The following is a 17,280-nucleotide window of genomic DNA, read 5'->3' on the forward strand; positions in this document are numbered from 1 at the left end:
CTCTTCTCCACCAAAAATCGTCGTCTTAAACCCCTCTCCCTGCCCCCTCCAACCTCAGCTCCAACGAAAAGTGCGAGGAGCTCATGGACTTCTTTGTCACTAAGATTGAGACCACTGCCTCTGCTGCTTCCCTCCCTTCCCCTTGCCCACCAAGTCAAACTTCCCCTAAGGTTCCCCCCTGCCCTAGCCCTGAACTTGCATTTTTCTCTAGGTTCTCTCCTTTCTCCCCTCATGCTCTCTCCAAGCTCATCTTGACCATGAGTCCCACCTCCTGATCCCTTGACCCTATTCCCACCAAACTGCTGACCACCCAATTTCCCTCACTGGCCCCCATGTTAGCTGATACTGTTAACTTCCAGCCACATATCCGCTCCATCACCAAAACCACCTACTTTTACTTCGTAGCATCACCCATCTCGGCCCGCCTCAGCTCAACTGCTTCTGAAACCCTCATCCATGCCTTTGTTACCTCTAGACTCAACTATTCCACTGCTCTCCTGGCCGGCCTCTCATCACCACCCTCCATAAACTTGAAATCATCCAAAACCCTGCTGCCTGTATCCTAACTCGCACCAAGTCCCTTTCTCCCATCACTCCTGTGCTCTCTGAGCTACATTGGCTCCCAGTCCAGGAACGCCTCGATTTTAAAATTCTCATCCTTGTTTCCAAATTTCTCAAAGGCCTTGCCCCTCCCTATCTCTGTAACCTCCTCCAGTCCTACAACCCTCCGAGATCTCTGCGCTCCTCCAATTCTTGCCTCTTGCGCATCGCCAATTTTAATTGCTCCACTATTGGCGGCTGTGCCTTCAGCAACCTAGGCCCTAAGCTCTGGAATTCCCTCCCTAAACCTCTTCACCTCTCCAACTCTCTCTTCTCCTTTAAGACGCTCCATTAAACCTACCTCTTTGACCAAGCTTTTGGTCACCTGTCCTTCTAACCTCTTATGTGGCTCAGTGTCAAATTTTGTTTAATAATGCTCCTGTGAAGCAACTTGGGACGTTTTACTACAATAAAGGCGCTATACAAATGCAAGTTGTTGTTGTTGCCAAGGGAGATTGTATTTCAACTGCTAAGTCTCTCTGCCCTCCGTACCCCTCAGCGTCTTTACATTGGATTTTAAATTCAGAGGATCTTGATTTGGGATCATTTGAATGCTCTTCTTTAGTACTTAAAGGGTTAATCACTGCATGAACTGGTGTGGCCTTTTGACAGGTTTAACTGGATGAGTGATGCAGTTTGAACCAAGTGACAGATAGTCACTTGGAAAATTAAATGCTTAATGAAACAACAGGTTACTTTCCTCTTGCTTCTGAGTGCCTTCCATGCTAAATTAGGGCACTTCATTCCACCATATTATATATTGTGGGAACATAGCTGTTCTGTGAAATCTTTGCAGTGCCAGATAAATTTATGATTCAGTGGAATGCATTCCCTAGGAATCCTTGGCTGTCTTTCAACAGTGTTGGAAGAAAATTCATTTGCCCAGAGCTCAGGAACATGGCAAGTTGGATTGAAAATAATATCCAAACAAATTCATACTTTAATTTTGTTTCTTGTGTTGGTACTTACACTGTTTTTACTAAATAAAAATAAACTACCCTGATAGCTCCACAGCTCAAGGCAGTGATTAGCTTTGCTGTACAGACCAGCAACATCCCAGGTTTGTTTCTCGGTCTGTGCTGAGTCCGCTGATCTCAGCTGGGGCGGCAGAATGGGCTCTATTATTGTCCTCAGTACATCTGGATTAAGGAAGGAAAAATTGGTCAGTGGAGGAACCGAGAGAAGTGATGGAGAGGTAGAGCTAGATGTCATCAGCATCCATGTAGTAGTTGACCCCATGTTTGAGGATGATGTCACCATATAGATGAGAAAAAGGAGGTGGCCAAGGATCAATCCTCAGGGGACTTGGGAGGTACGGGTGTGGGGGCAGGAAGAGAGGCCATTGCTGGAGATGCTTTGGCTATGATTAGATAAGAAAGAATGTAACCATGTGAGGCCAGCCTCACTGAGCTGGACAGTGGAGAAAGGCATTGGTGCAGCATGATGTGGTTGAGTGTTTCAAATGCTGCATAAAAGTTGAGGTGGGCTAATGCACCATGATCACAGTGACTTTGGTTAGGGCCATTATGATTCTGTGGGAGGGGCGGAAACCAGATTAGAGAGGGTCAGTCAGGGAGCTGCGAGAGAGATGGGCACAGATCTGGGAGACAACAAAATGTTCAATAACTTTGGTGGGGAAAGGGAGGTTGGAAATAGTACAGTAGTTTGCAATTATAGAGGGGTTGAAGGTGATTATTTGAGGAGGTTAGTGGTTTTGAAAGGGAGAGGGACATTGCCTGAGGGAGGGAACCATTTACAATGTCAGCCAGCATGGGGGTCAGGAAGGGAATTGGGTGGTCAGCAGTTTAGTGGACATGGGGTCAATGGAGCAGAAGGTGGGTTTCACGGACAAGATGAGCTTGAAAACAGCATGGGGGAGTTGGGAGAAAAACAAGTGAGAGACAGGTGTTCAGGGCTAGATCAGAGGTGGTCTGAGTAGAAGTTGGGCCTGGTGGATTAGGGAACTAGGGAGAAAGCAGTAGAGGCAGCTGTGCAGATGGTCTTTATCTTGGTGACAAAGACGTCTGTGAGCTTCTTGCACTTGTTGGAGGTGAGGGTGGAGGAGACAGGTGAGACGGCTTTAAGGAGATGGATGGTAGTGGAGGAAAGAAGTTGTAGACTATCTCTGTTCTCTAGGACAATCCTAGAATAGTGGACAGTTTTGGCAGAGGAGAGGTTGATATGGTCCATCCAGATCTGGTGATGGTTGGCCAATTGAGTTGGGAGCCAGATATACTGAAATATACACTGCTTGACTGGATGAAGTGAAAATTGGAGTTATACCAAGGGAATGACAGATACCACTTTTCTGCCCATTCCACCATCTTAGCAATATCTCTTCCATCTTCCTTTGGTCCTCGATGGTGGCCGGCAGCATGGGATAAATAGGTGGGTGGCTGTGATGCACCCATGGTGCTGCAGGTGCCACCAGCCTAATGCAAATGAATGTCCTCCCACTGATGCCCTCTAGCGGGGCCACTGCTAGAGGGCACCAGTGGGTATGATACCGGCGTAACTGCCAGGAACGTAGCCTACACATTTTTCGGGCCTATTTCTCCCTCATGCACATGTGTAATGTTTGGTTAGTAAGACATTAATGTGCCTTTTTGGTTCACTTAGAAGACCTGTAAGAAATATAAGTAAGATGGCCACCAGAATGAAGCCATGTATGTCCCAATCTGTTTTGTTTGCCTCTCCCAGGAGATTACATGGCTGCATGGGTGGATGGGAGATGGGGGGTGTGGAGGTGGGAAGAAGTGTTTAGCTGTGATGGTCCGGCCACTGTGGTGTGGGGCAGGCTTGATGGCCCATCAATTTTGTATGTACCATGACTTAACATTCAATAATCAGTGAATCAATCAATAAATTTGAATTTATAAATGCCTACTTGTTGAAGTTCAAATTCCTCAACAGCAACGAAGACGAAGATGATTGGATGGGTGGGGGATGTTTCCTGTTACTGATTCCTGTACAAATGGCATTTACTCCATATACTCACATACAATATATAATATTGTATGCGAGTTGTACTTATCTTATTTCTATAGGTCTTTATATCCTCTCTCTGGGGAGGTCATTAGAAAACAAAAATTGTAATCCTAAAGATTGTGGGTGACAAGATCACATGGACACAATAGTTTGTCCATTGCTATTGGTGCTCCAGAAACAAGCTAGGTTCGAGAGTGCCAGCAGGCAAGGTAGACAGAATCATCTTTATTCTGCACAGGAGATACAATACTGTGTTTCTTTATTTCTTTTTTCCTGTGCAGATGTTTTGTGCCTGTATGCCACATTTTGCAGTAGTTCCCCATATTTCTTCTACTGGGGTGGGTGAGAAGTATATTCACAATGGAGACTAACACATACTAATGACTTTATAGGGCTCCTCAGGGAAGTAGGCTATTGAGAAATGTTAGAAAGTACCTTAGCTTTGCACTGACCCATCAGTGACCTAATTCAGTTGAAAGGGTAATGCAGTATATTCAACACCCAAAGGAATGACAAAGGACAGTCTCAGCTTCTACTCATTTCTCACATCCTATCCTTTCCGAGAATGGGAGTTTTTGATCAATGTTTAGAATTTTTGGCTCTAGTCGCACCATTGTAGAATTATTTTGCACACGCTAAATAGCGGCTATGTACAGATGCCAATCTGTGTGCTTTGTACTTGTCTAACTTATTCTGCACCATTTTATAATGTGGCCTAACTCAAACTGTAACATTTTTTGTTTATTTTAATAAGTTTATTTTGCTGCCCCCCATTATCACGTTGAATATTCTGTATTTCTTAATCAATGTGCCTGTTGTGCTGTGCTGTTACGAGATGAGGATGTAAATCTTTGTGATTTTATTTCCATCAAGTAATTCTATTAAACTGCCTATAGGCATGTTTCTGTAAGACTCCATCTGAACACAGTCTCAGAGTTAATTTGGTCTATTGGTACTGAGTTAGTTTGATCATTTTCCTCCATTGCAAGCAGACAGAGTCAAATTAAAGAAATACTCCAGGATAAGGCTCTCCAATGGTCTTGCTCTCAAGCATTTGTCTGATTATATACATTGTTGCATAACTTAAAATCAAAAGTGTATTTCCAATGTATTCTTTTAAATCCTCGCTGGCCTTCTGATTAGACCTGCCATTCTTTTTGCAATTCTAAAGGTGAGAATGGAGGCATGTTTCTATGCTCCAGCTGTGTTCTCAGTACCCCTTACTCCTTAACTGGAGGTAATGATTAACAGGTGATATAAATGGACAAATTTAATGGTTGTGCACCCAGCCTTGCAAATGCGGTGATGATGATAGGCCCAATCAGGTTCGCCAGCCACCTTGTGGCAAGATTTTATAATGTATTTTTACTTATAAATTGCATGGACCTTTAAGTTTCTTCCAATGGACTTTCCTTAATGTCAACATCCAGTGCTGCTCTTCCTTACTCTTCGCATTCAAGTCAAGGCCGTTCTCAGCAAAAGCGATGTGATATAAAGTGGCTACAAGACAACCTAGAAAACTAACAAAAGTTGACCAACAGCTTCACAAAAGCTGACACAACCCCCAAAACACTGACAACTCAAGAACAGTCCTGATTATAAGCCTTTGGCAGTTAAAGCAAATATTTTACATGGGCATTGCTGTGCATATAACAAAATTCCATCACTTGTAATGGAGGAAAAAAATTACAAAAACATACAAATGTTGAAGGCATAAAATTGGTGGTGCTTCTCGGAGGGTTGGGGGGAGGTCTATCACAGTTGATAGAGTCTTAATCTAAAAAAAGGGGGGAAAAAAAGTGTTGTTTGGATTTTCAACAGACGAACTAAATCATCACTTCCCAAGAGTTACCTCAACAGTCACTCTCCCATATCCAGTTCACAAAGGCTATCTGGTGACTATCTTCTCCAGACCCAATTCAAAGAGACAACTGTACCCCATCAAACTCCACACCCTTTTACAGAGCCAATTTCTGCTCCTCCAATCCTTCCTGTTTATTCTAGCATGCTTCTCCCCTTCCCTCTTCAATTCAAACTGGATTTCTTCTCCTCTTCCAACTCAGGTCATAGATTCATACAATTGTACATCACAGAAGGAGGCCATTTGCCCCTTCGTGTCCATGCTAGTTCTTTGAAAGAGCTATCCTTTTAGTCTCAATTCCCTGCTCTTTCCCCATAGCCCTACAAATGCCTCCTTTTCAAGTATATATCCAATTCCCTTTTGAAAGTTACTTTTGAATCAGTTTCCACCGTCCTTTCAGGCACTGAATTCCAGATCATAACAACTCGCTATGCAAACATAATTCTCCTCATCTCCCCACTGGTTCTTTTGCCAATTATCTTAAATTTGTGTCTTCTGGTTACTGACCCTCCAGCCAATGGAAACAGTTTCTCCTTATTTACTCTATCAAAACCCTTCATAATTTTGAACATTTCTATTAAATCTCCCCTTAACCTTTTCTGCTCAAAGAACAATCCCAGCTTCCAAGGTGACACTCAGTTCAAACTGATGCTCCTCCCACCCTTCAGTTCCAGATGGCAGTCTTCCTCTCTACTCCCTGTTAGTGAATGCTGGCACTCTTATTTCTCCTCATGCCAAAGTGCCACTCCAAGTTTTAGCTATCTTCTCTCTTCTCTTCATTTACTCTTTTCCCTCTTCTGTTCCATCACATTACCCATTATATCCCTCCCCTCCCCACCGCCACAATCTAGTGAGGTCCAGAGTTCTGTGTGAAAGAAACTCTTCGTCATATTTCAGGCAGAGAAGTCGAAGGCCCTCCTTGGCCCCTTAATTTCTCCCTTCACCCTCACCTTCACTACAATCCTATGCCTCTATTCATTGCCATTCATTTCCCCCCTTCCCTCTCTCTCATCGCCACTTCCATTTGATTGCTGTTGCTAATGCAAATGGTTCTGGCTGCTGCACATCGTGGGTGCTGTTTCCTGTTCTCATAAGAATTCGCTCGTACAGCAGTCAAGATCACTTCAATTAGCAACGGGATTTTGGCAGGAGTAACGGTGCAGAAAGAGTGGACTAGTCTGGGGTAATATTTGCCATCACACACTGACACACAAACAGAGCCACCAGTCATTATCAAATGCTGATGGTTGGCACAGATGGACAATGAACCACCATTTAATTATGAACTTACATATAAGACATTTGAGAGAGTACTTGCATATTCATGGAGGAAAGCAGAGTTCCATTTTTCAAAAATAATTTAAGTCTAATATCCATAACACGAGTAGCCAGAAGGTCATGGCTTCAAGCTGCGCTCCTGGACTTGAACACATAATCCAGGCTGACGTTGCAGTACTGAGGGAGTGCTGCATTGGCAGAGGCGCAGTCTTTTTGATGAGATGCTAATCTGAGGCTTAGTCTACCTGTTTAGGTATATGCAAGAAATCCCATGGCACTATTTGAAGAAGAACAGGGCTATCTCCCGGTGTCCTGACCAACATTCCTCCCTCAACAAATGCCACCAAAAAACAGATTAACTGGCCATTTATCTCATTTGCTGTATGTGGGACCTTGCTGTGTGCAAATTAACTGCTGCGGTTACCTACAAAACAACAGTGACTACATTTCAAATACAAGCTTTTTCATTAATTTGTTCTTGCTTATTTTTTCCTTTTTTAATTTAGTTAGGGGTTCTCCCACATGTCCACCATAACTGTTTTTAATAGGATTTTTGCGGTTCTTCCGCCCAAGTTATGGAGGACGAGCGGGAAAACCTCAGGATGATCTTACCCCCCATACTGCCGTGTGTTTAAAATTGAGGACGAGTCTGTTTTGCAACACCATAAAAGTAACAAAAGAGATGAGTGAAGTCCGGAGTTAACTGGCATCTGATTTCCCTGCAAGCTTTGAAATCTCTTTGAATGTTTTGACTTTGGACTTTCATGGTGGCTTCAAGTTACCTAGCAAAGCTTGCTCTGGTGTACTGAAATGCTGACATAAATCAGTTATGAACTGACTCCTTCTGAAGTGCTAGGCATCAAACCCATGCTGAGTAGGTCAGCAAGATACAAGGTCAACCTTCGACTTCTCTGCCTGAAATATGAGGAAGAGTTTCTTTCACACAGAACTCTGGACCTCACTAGGTTGTGGTGGTGGGGGTGGGGAGGGATGTAACGGGTAATGTGATACAAGCAATTGAACTACTAAAACATAAGAGAAACTTAAAGTAGTATCTATGTGTGTACAATCATAAATTTTCTTGAAGCTAACTTGGATCTAATACTCAGTAAACTGAGATCAGGGCTCCTAGGGTATTGTATTGAGGTAATATGTCTTGTCTGAATGCCCTTTAGTCAGTTTTTGTTTAATGCTATATTTTGAATGAAACATCCAGAAACACATTTGAAAGCCTTTTACAAGGTATTTCCTGCTTTAGGATCCTTTAAGATCTTTAATAGACAGCAGTCATTATTAACCTAGAGGGAATTTTGGACCTTTCACTAAGCAAAAAATCACCCACTTAAACTTTCTTTCACCCCAACTTTCCTTTAAAACTCTTTTGAACCCTTACCCCACCATCTCTACTTTTTCTACTCGCCCCATCAAAATGCCAACCCCCACCTGCCAGGTTAATAATGATTGGCTGGTCCCTTATGTCTCGAATAGAATCCTGCAGGAAAGGTCCAAAATCCTATGCTGTTTCTTTGTGAGGGAACAGTGCTTTAAAATCCCATATTTGCATTTCTTTTGTTATAACCATGCTGAAATCCTGAGTTCCCAGCTGTTTATTTGAAAGGGGAATGTTAATGGCCTGAAATAGTTTTGAGTTTTGTTGCAAACAATAAAATAATTCCTGGAGACTTCAGAAATGATATACATTAGAAAAAAGATGGATGCTTTAGATGGCGATACTAGTAAAACATGGTTTATGGACTGAACTTTGAAGGTTTGTCAAGGAAAGTCACTGTCTAACTTGAAAGTGAGCATGTGTACGTGCAGCTTAATGTCTTAATGCTTATTCAAGTGTTGAAGAGAACTGGCAGATGTCAGAGTAAATGGGAGTCTGTCAATAGCTAAATTACTGCCTTTCACAGGGTGATTTTCACGGTCTGTCAGGTGGGATTTGTACGCATGTCACGCAGTTTGCCTAACAAAAAGGGGGGAACAGCAACTCCAGCACAAAAAACTTTGTAGTCACACAGAAATGTTATTGCTTATTTGCAGTTTACTTAGGTTTCTTGAAAAAGTACTGTTGTTGCTTTATTTCAAATTCATGCTGGGCAGATTAGCTGAGCATTATTCTCAAGGAATATAGTATTATTACAATGTAGCGTTTGAGGGGCCATATTACATCAGTAAAAGCAGGGCCAGTGCTGGAGGGGGAGAAACTGTGGAGATCTTCTCCTCTGAGCTCACAATCATAAAGTGTTTTTGGATTTGCGTTTATACTTCAAACAGTTTCAGTACAGCAATGCTCATGAGCCACTCTCCTGCTTTGGGGGAGTCGGTCTCTATAGGGGCTCTGAGCTCAGCTTTTGTATCCATGTTTTGGTGGGTGCACGATGCCACTGATTCCTCAGACCTGGACATGTTTACACTATGGAGGGCAGCCTACGGAGGGAGTCTTGAACGTCTGCAGTCAGTTGCACTCCTATGGTGTAAAGGCACCTGTAGAAATTATACATAGTAATTAAGAATTACTATGTATAGTGTTTATAGGTTGCATTACACATAGTAATCAATATTGCTCTCCTGGCCTGAAATGAAATGAAGATGAAAATATATCCCTTCATGAAAATTAGGCCTGATCTTTCTTGCTGGCATCCCATCCTCCTGCTCCGATAAACTGCAATTCGCCCAAAACTCAGCTGCCTTAATGCTGTCCTGCAGTCTGACTCATTATCCCTGCCCTCACTGAGCTACACTGGATCCCTAAAAATTCTCGCCCTTATCTTCAAACCCCTCCATGGCCTCACCCCACCATATCTCTGCAAACTCCTCCAGCCTTGTATCTCATTCCAGACCCTTTGATCACCTGACTTTTGTACACCCCCCTCACTTCACCCCATTATTGGTGGCAAAGCCCTCAGCTGCCTCAGTTCTACTCTCTGGAACTCTCTCCCTAAACCCCTCTATCTCTAGGCATTTCTCTCCATCTTTATAAACCTTGTCAAATCCTACCTTTTTGACCACCTCTCCTAACTCTCCTTTTACTAAATGTCCACTCCCTTTATCTATTTTATTTATATTTTTGTCCTCCCTCTGTGAACCGCCTTGGGGTGTTTTCTACATTTAAGGTGCTATAGAAATGCCAAGTTCTATATAGAAAACCCATTCTGTGCAAAGTAAGAAAAATACAATTGTAAACAATTTTACAACACCAAGTTATAGTCCAGCAATTTTATTTTAAATTCACAAGCTTTCGGAGGCTTCCTCCTTCGTCGGGTGAACGATGTGAAAAAATCACATCGTTCACCTGACGAAGGAGGAAGCCTCCGAAAGCTTGTGAATTTAAAATAAAATTGCTGGACTATAACTTGGTGTTGTAAAATTGTTTACAATTGTCAACCCCAGTCCATCACCGGCATCTCCACATCAAGAAAAATACAGTCACTGAACAATGCTTAATTCTCAATATTCTTTGGACTAATTTTTAAAAAAAGATTATTTTAGTACAAACAAGCTACAGCAGCCCTCAAAAGGATTACAGCTGTATAAATATAATAACCTTCGGGAACCATTGAGTGCAGGAGCAGTTGTGCTCCTACTTTGCAAAAATGCTTACATCCTTTAGGAGGCTGGCTTCTGCATACTCCAGGGCCACTCACTTCATTTGAACGCTTGTGTGTCATTCAAGTGGGTGGAAGCCTGGAGCAGGCATATGTGCATTGAACAAAAACAACAGGAGTCGCAGTGTGCTGTGCTCAGTGAAGGCTGGTTGTGGCTATTTGTGAAGCTGAAAGTGAAAGTTCTGCTGTGAACTGGTGCTCTGAATTACAAGAAGTCGGGAGATAATCAATGACAGTAGTGGAACGGGCTCTGCCTGCACGAAATAAAACATTGGTTTCCTGCCCCCTTTACTTGGAGTCTTGAAATTTGCTTTCTGTGACATTCTTCGTTGATCATAGTTGTACATTTCCTGAAGGTATGTTTCTTTTTCTTTCTAGGACTCAATGAAATAGGTTCCAAGTAATCTCTGTTAGGCTGATTTTTCTGTTTTATTTTGTGTGCAGTAAAGCTGAGGAGTGGACCTGGTTGATGATTAAAATGATCACTTAGCTGTGTGCAATTAGTGTGTATTGAAAGGAAAGCTTAGCAACAAGGGCAGGATGCACATAAAATTGATTACAAGCTTACCGGGAGCTTCTTGTCCGATGCTTGCATTATAGCAGATCAGACACAAGGGCACTCGCCAAGACAGATTGCCCAGCAACAGTTGTATCTTTTAATGCGCAGACCAGAAAAGAGTCAATATGTGTCTCCTCCCGATGTGTAATATTTACTGTTTTGTTTTGGAGTGACATAATAACAAGTTATACAACTTCAAGATATGTGTTTGTTTAAAAGGCAGCAGAATGAGTTCAGGACAAGTAGTGGGAGAAAAAAATCTAAACTGCATGCACTTAACATAAATATCGTAGGGGGAAAAAAATCTAAACTGCATGCACTTAACATAAATATCGTAACAGAAAATAATCAAAATCAATTCAAAAACACAACAGATGCCAGGTCTTGATTAATTATGGATTGCAAACACTATAGTACAAATTGCAGGTGTGGTTTATGATTTTCTGCATAACATATTTATTTCTCTGCTCTTCTGCGTCAGCTTGGTTCAGTTGATAGCACTTTTGCCTCTAATTCAGAGGGCTGTGGGTTCAAATGAGCACTTATTCTAGGCTGCCGCTCCAATGCAGTACTAAGGGAGTGTTGCATTGTCAGAGGTGCTATCCTTTGGATCAGGCGTGAAACTGAAACCCTGCCTGTTTGGTGGATATTAAAGAACCTACTGCACTATTTGAAGAAGAGCAGGAAGTTTTCCTGGTGTACTGCCCAACATTTCTTACTTAACCACCACCCAAAAACAAATTAACTGTTCATTCATCTCATTTCTTTCTAGGATCTTGCTGTGTGTAAAATATTTGCCACATTTGGCCACATAACAACAGCAACTGTACTCTTTCAAAGTAATTCATTGTATGTGAAGCATTTTGGAATGTGACTGAGTAATATGATAAGATGCTAAATAAATGCAAATATTCCTTCTGTTGAATGAACAAAATACAACAAATGCTGAGGCCAGTATTTTAAGAGTTAATAAACATTATGAGTAATGAATACAGTGGTAAAGCAATGTGGCAGGAATTTCCCACCACTCTGGTGTATTACAATCAACAGGTATATTACGTCTTGTGCATTAGTTTGTCAATAATACCCATCCTTCTTGCCATTACAAATATGTATGGCCTAACCCAGGAGATACAATGTAAACCACGCATAGCGGAAATTAACTCAAGATATGAACTGGAACAACAAAATTTCTTATTGGTAATAAAAACTTCATTTAAACTGTAAATTTGAATACTAAAGGTTACGAGTGGAAGTTAAAGTCTGTGTATATTTGACATATAATTAAAGAAGGCTGGGAGCATGCCATGGGCTGTTACATACTCCAGGGTTCTACTAATTGTATAGACTGCTTGAGTTTTGTATCTGTAGTTTCTGGTACTCCCATGCACCTTTTTATTTTCTGTTTACCAATATCATTGAATTCAATTATATTTAAGCATTATGTAATAGACAACTGGAAAAGAGTGAAATGCAATAACATATTTGAGATTTGAATAATATTATAAATTGTAAGAAGTTGTAAGTCATCTGTATCTTTCCATGATGTTCCTTCCTTTAACTCTCTTTTGCATATATTTAAACCAAATGACTGTCATTTATATTTGTGATAATATAAAGATCCTTATGATTTAATAATATGAAGCACCTTGGGATGTTTTCCTAAGTTAAAGGAGCTATATAAATGCAACTTGTTGTTAATAGTCTCAGAGACCGTGAATCAAATAAATTTTGATGTGTATGCTATAATATATGACATCAGTGAATGCATATTAAAAGGGATTTTAAAAAAATGCTGATTGCAGATCCCAAGGCTAGTGGAAGGTGGAAGGTTTTCTGATTCACTCTGCACACAGGTTTCTGGTGGCAGACCACAGGGTTAAAAAAAATCCTGGTTTTATTCCAAGGAAAACTAATCAATCACAGAGACAGGTAAAACTAATCGATCACACAGGAAAGTACAGCATTGGAAAATACTCTGCAGTCCATCTCGCTGGTCTAAGAAAAATACCTCAAGTATCTATCCAATTTTCCTATAAATGGCCGTTACTGCCTCCTTGGGCAGTCTATTCAGCACGTTCACCATCCTTTGTGGAAAGTAGTTAAATCTAAACTGTCTGTGCGTCTTCCTTCTGCTAAGTTTGATCCTGGTTCTAGAGTTTGTGGCAATCTTGAATACGGGTTCAATTTATCTACTCCTTTAAGTGCCTTGGCTACTTGAATAATATCTCCCCAGAGCTTTCTTTTCTCCGTAGTAAACAATCCCAGCCTCTTCAACCTCTCATCATAGATCAGATGCCTTAGACTAGTTATTAATGGGGTTGCACTTTTCTGTACTGCCAGCAATATATGAATATCCTTGCTGTAGTACAGTGTCCAGGACTGTACACAGTATTCCAGCTGCAACCATACCAGTACCTTGTACAGACTCATTGTCACCTCTGGGATTTGCGTTATATCCCTTTGGCTATACATACCAAGAACAGATTAGCTTCCTTCACTGATGCTGCACACTGCACTGTTGATTTCAATGAGTTATCTTACCAGTACCTCCCCAACACCTAATTCCTTGGGTCCTGTAGGTTAAAACCATTTAGTTTATATTCCCACTGTTTACTTCCATCCCCTAGTCTCATTAACTAGCTTTGTATGCATTAAATGCTATTTGCCCTTCATCGACCTACCTTCCCAACCTATCCAGATTCCTTTGGTATGCACAGAGAATACAGGTTCTTGTAGAGAGATCCATTGCAGATGATATCAGGAGCCAGTTATTTTTACAGTGAGTTACCAGGCTATTGACATTTCAACCTTCATCTCAACTCATCATGGATAAGGCTATCTCTGATCACTTCCTTGTATCCATCTCCAAACACATCCCCCTTTGTCCTCCCAACCCCACTTCCTTCTGTGTTTGCACCTGGAAAAAATTCTCCCCCAAGTCACTTACAACAGCAGTTTCAAATTCCCAACTGTCTAGCCTTTGGCCCTCCACTCACCATAACATTTCTGCAGCTACCGATCTGCTCAATCACACCCTAATTTCCACCTTTGATGACCTTGTCCCCAATAAAACCATTATTCTCTCTCACCCTGGTCATCCCCCCAGTACGGCCCTCATCTCCACTCCCTTAAGTCCAAGGGATGCAGACTTGAAAATTTATGGCGGACAACTGGTTTACCCATTCATCGCCAAATTTGGCTGGACTATATAAAGCCCTATCGGGACCTGCTCTCCTCCGTCAAAACTGCTCACTATTCCAGGATCATTCTGGAATGCAAAGATAACCCCTGGCTTCTCTTTTCCACTACAAACCGTCTTCTTAAACCCTTCTCCCCTGCCTCCTCCACCCTCACCTCCAACAAGTGCGAGGAGCTCATGGATTTCTTTGTCACTAAGATTGAGACCATTCATTCAGCTGCCTCTGCTACTTCCCTCCCTTCCCCTAGGCCACCAAGCCAAACTTCACCTAAGGCTCCCCCCTCCCCTAGCCCTGAATTCGCATTTTCTCTAGTTTCTCTCCTATCTCCCATCATGCCCTCTCTGAGCTCATCTTGACCATGAGACCCACCTCCTGCTCCCTTGATCTTAATTCCACCAAACTGCTGACCACCCAACTTCCTTCCTGGCCCCTATGTTAGCTGATATTGTTAACGATTCCCTCTCCACCGGTATTGACCCCCTCCCCAACAAATCTGCTGTCATCACCTCCCTCCTCAAAAAAACCACCCTTGACCCCTCCGTCCTCGCAAACTACCGCCTCATCTTGAACCTCCCTTTCCTCTCCAAAGTCCTTGAACGTGTTGTCGCCTCCCAAATCTGTGTCCACATTTCCTGCAACTTCACGTTTGAATTCCTCCAATCAAGTTTCCGTCCCTGCCACAGTACTGAAACAGCCCTTCTCAAAGTCACAAATGACATCCTATGTGACTGTGACTATGGTGAACCATCCTTCCTCATCCTTCTCGACCTGCCTGCAGCCTTTGACACAGTTAACCACACCATCCTCCTCCAACGCCTCTCCTCCGTTGCCCAGCTGAGTGGGACTGCGCTCGCCTGGTTCCATTCTAATCTATCTAGTCATAGCCAGAGAATCACCTGCAATGGCTTCTCTTCCCATTCCAGCACCGTTACCTCTGGAGTCCCCCAAGGATCTATCCTTGCGCCCCCTCCTATTTCTCATCTACATGCTGCCCCTTGGCAACATCGTCTGAAAACACGTCAGGTTCCACATGTATGCTGACAACATCAAAGGGCAAAGGGGAGGGAGGAACTAAAAACAATCACTATCACTAGAGAAAAAGTACTAGGTAAACTAATGGGTCTAAAGGCTGACAAGTCCCCTGGTCCTGATGGCTTGCATCCAAAGGTCTTAAAGGAAGTGGCTACAGAGATAGTGGATGCATTGGTTGTAATCTTCCAGAATTCACTAGATTCTGGAAAGGTCCCAGCAGATTGGAAAACCGCAAACGTAACACCTCTATTCAAGAAGGGAGTGAGACAGAAAGCAGTTAAGTATAGACCAGTTAGCCTAACATCTGCAATTGGGAATACGCTAGAATCCATTATTAAGGAAGTAGTAGCAGGACATTTGGAGACTCATAATACAATCAAGGAGAGTTAACATGGTTTTATGGAGGGGAAATCATGTCTGACAAATTTATTAGAGTTCTTTGAGGAAGTAACGGGCAGGGTGGATAAAGGGGAACCAATGGGTGCAGTATGTTTGGATTTCCAAAAGGCATTCGATAAGGTGCCATTTAAAAGATTACTGCACAAGATAAGAGCTCATGGTGTTGGGGGTAATATACTGGCATGGATGGAGGATTGGCTAACGAACAGAAAACAAAGATTCGGGATAAAAGGGTCATCTTCAAAATGGCAATCTGTAAGTAGTGGGGTGCCGCAGCGATCAGTGCTGGGGCCTCAATTATTTACAATATATATCAATGACTTGGATGAAGGAACAGAGTGTCTTGTGGCCAAAGTTGCTGATGATACAAAGATAGGTGAAAAAGCAAGTTGCGATGACGACACAAAGGGCCCGATATTACCAGGGCGAAGGGTTCGCGGCGGGGGTCGATTGGACGTGTGGGTAATGCGCCCGGTGAAATCAGCGTGCCTCGAACGCAATTGCAGGCTAATTGGATCGACTGACCTCTTGTTCCGGGTTCCCCGCTGCTGAGCTGCGTGTCGGGCGGACTGCGTATGCGCAGTAAGGTCTGTCAGCTGGAGGAGCTCTATTTAAAGGGGCAGTCCTCCACTGACTGATGCTGCAAGAAATAGGAAAAATTACAGCATGGAGCAGCCCAGGGGGAAGGCTGCTCCCAGTTTAATGATGCCTCACTCCAGGTATCATTGGATGGGGTGAGGAGGAGGGGGAGGACAGATATCTTCCCCCCGGCGGGCGGGAGGAAGCGGCCAGCCTCTGCCGCCAAGAAGGCCTGGCTCGAGGTGGCAGAGGAGGTCACCTGCACCACCAACATATCGTCCACCTGCATACAGTGCAGGAGGCGCTCCAATGACCTAAGTAGATCAGCCAAAGTGAGTACACTTACTCATTCCCCTACACTCCGTCTGCCACATCACTGCCCCCACCCCACATCTCCTTCTGCACTGCCAACACTACTCTGTCACATCACCCCTCACACCCACTCAAACCTCATCCTCATCTTACCTGCACTTACTCACCTCGCCAGTACTCATCCCGCCACTACCACTCAACCCAATCCTCATACAATCTCATGGCTCTATCTCATACTCACCCTCTCATGCATCTCTTTCACAATCAGCCTCACTCAACCTGCCACTACCTGTGCTGCATCCACAGGGCATGCATCACATATGTGCAGTAGGCAGCGTAAGGCAAACGTGTCGTGAGCATGAAAGGGATGCACAAGGGTGTTTGAGGGTTTGTCATGATTTTTACTTATATTGAATTTCTGACCAACTCACATTACATATTATATTGGCATCACTACTGTCACGTCTTTGCGAATCTTGTCTGGTTTGTGCAATAATGTCCTTTCCTGAGGATCACAATGAAGACCCACAACTGATGCCACCCATTGTGTCACTGCAGAGTGAGTGTAGGTGTATTTGCAGGGCTCTTTTGTGCAGACGACTGAGAGACGTCGGCGATGTCCCCGGTTGCACCCTGGAAGGATGCGGAGGAGAAGTTGTTGAGGGCAGTGGTGACTTTGACAGCGACAGGTAAGAAGATGGTGCTCGGGCCAGCCAGGAGCAGCTTGGCATGAAGGAGGCTGCAGATGTCCACGACTACATGTCGAGTGACTCTGAGTCTCCGTGTGCACTGCTGCTCAGAGAGGTCCAGGAAGCTGAGCCTCGGTCTGTGGACCCTGTGGCGAGGGTAGTGCCCTCT

The 17,280-nt window shown here is 43.2% G+C and overlaps 1 protein-coding gene across 4 annotated transcripts in view; it reads left to right on the top strand.

Moving 5' to 3' along the window:
* rasgef1ba (RasGEF domain family, member 1Ba) overlaps positions 1–17,280 on the top strand; it is a 230,758-nt gene that overhangs the window by 138,839 nt on the left and 74,639 nt on the right. Inside the window, exon 1 of one of the 4 annotated variants that reach the window (XM_067990593.1) lies at positions 10,445–10,694. The exons of the other annotated variants lie outside the window; for them this stretch is intronic. The gene's annotated coding sequence lies outside the window, so the exon portion shown is untranslated. Of the gene's footprint in view, positions 1–10,444; positions 10,695–17,280 lie in introns of those variants that run through there. 4 annotated transcript variants of the gene reach the window in all.

Source organism: Heptranchias perlo, chromosome 1, assembly GCF_035084215.1.
Source record: "Heptranchias perlo isolate sHepPer1 chromosome 1, sHepPer1.hap1, whole genome shotgun sequence".
Classification (NCBI taxonomy): domain Eukaryota; kingdom Metazoa; phylum Chordata; class Chondrichthyes; order Hexanchiformes; family Hexanchidae; genus Heptranchias; species Heptranchias perlo.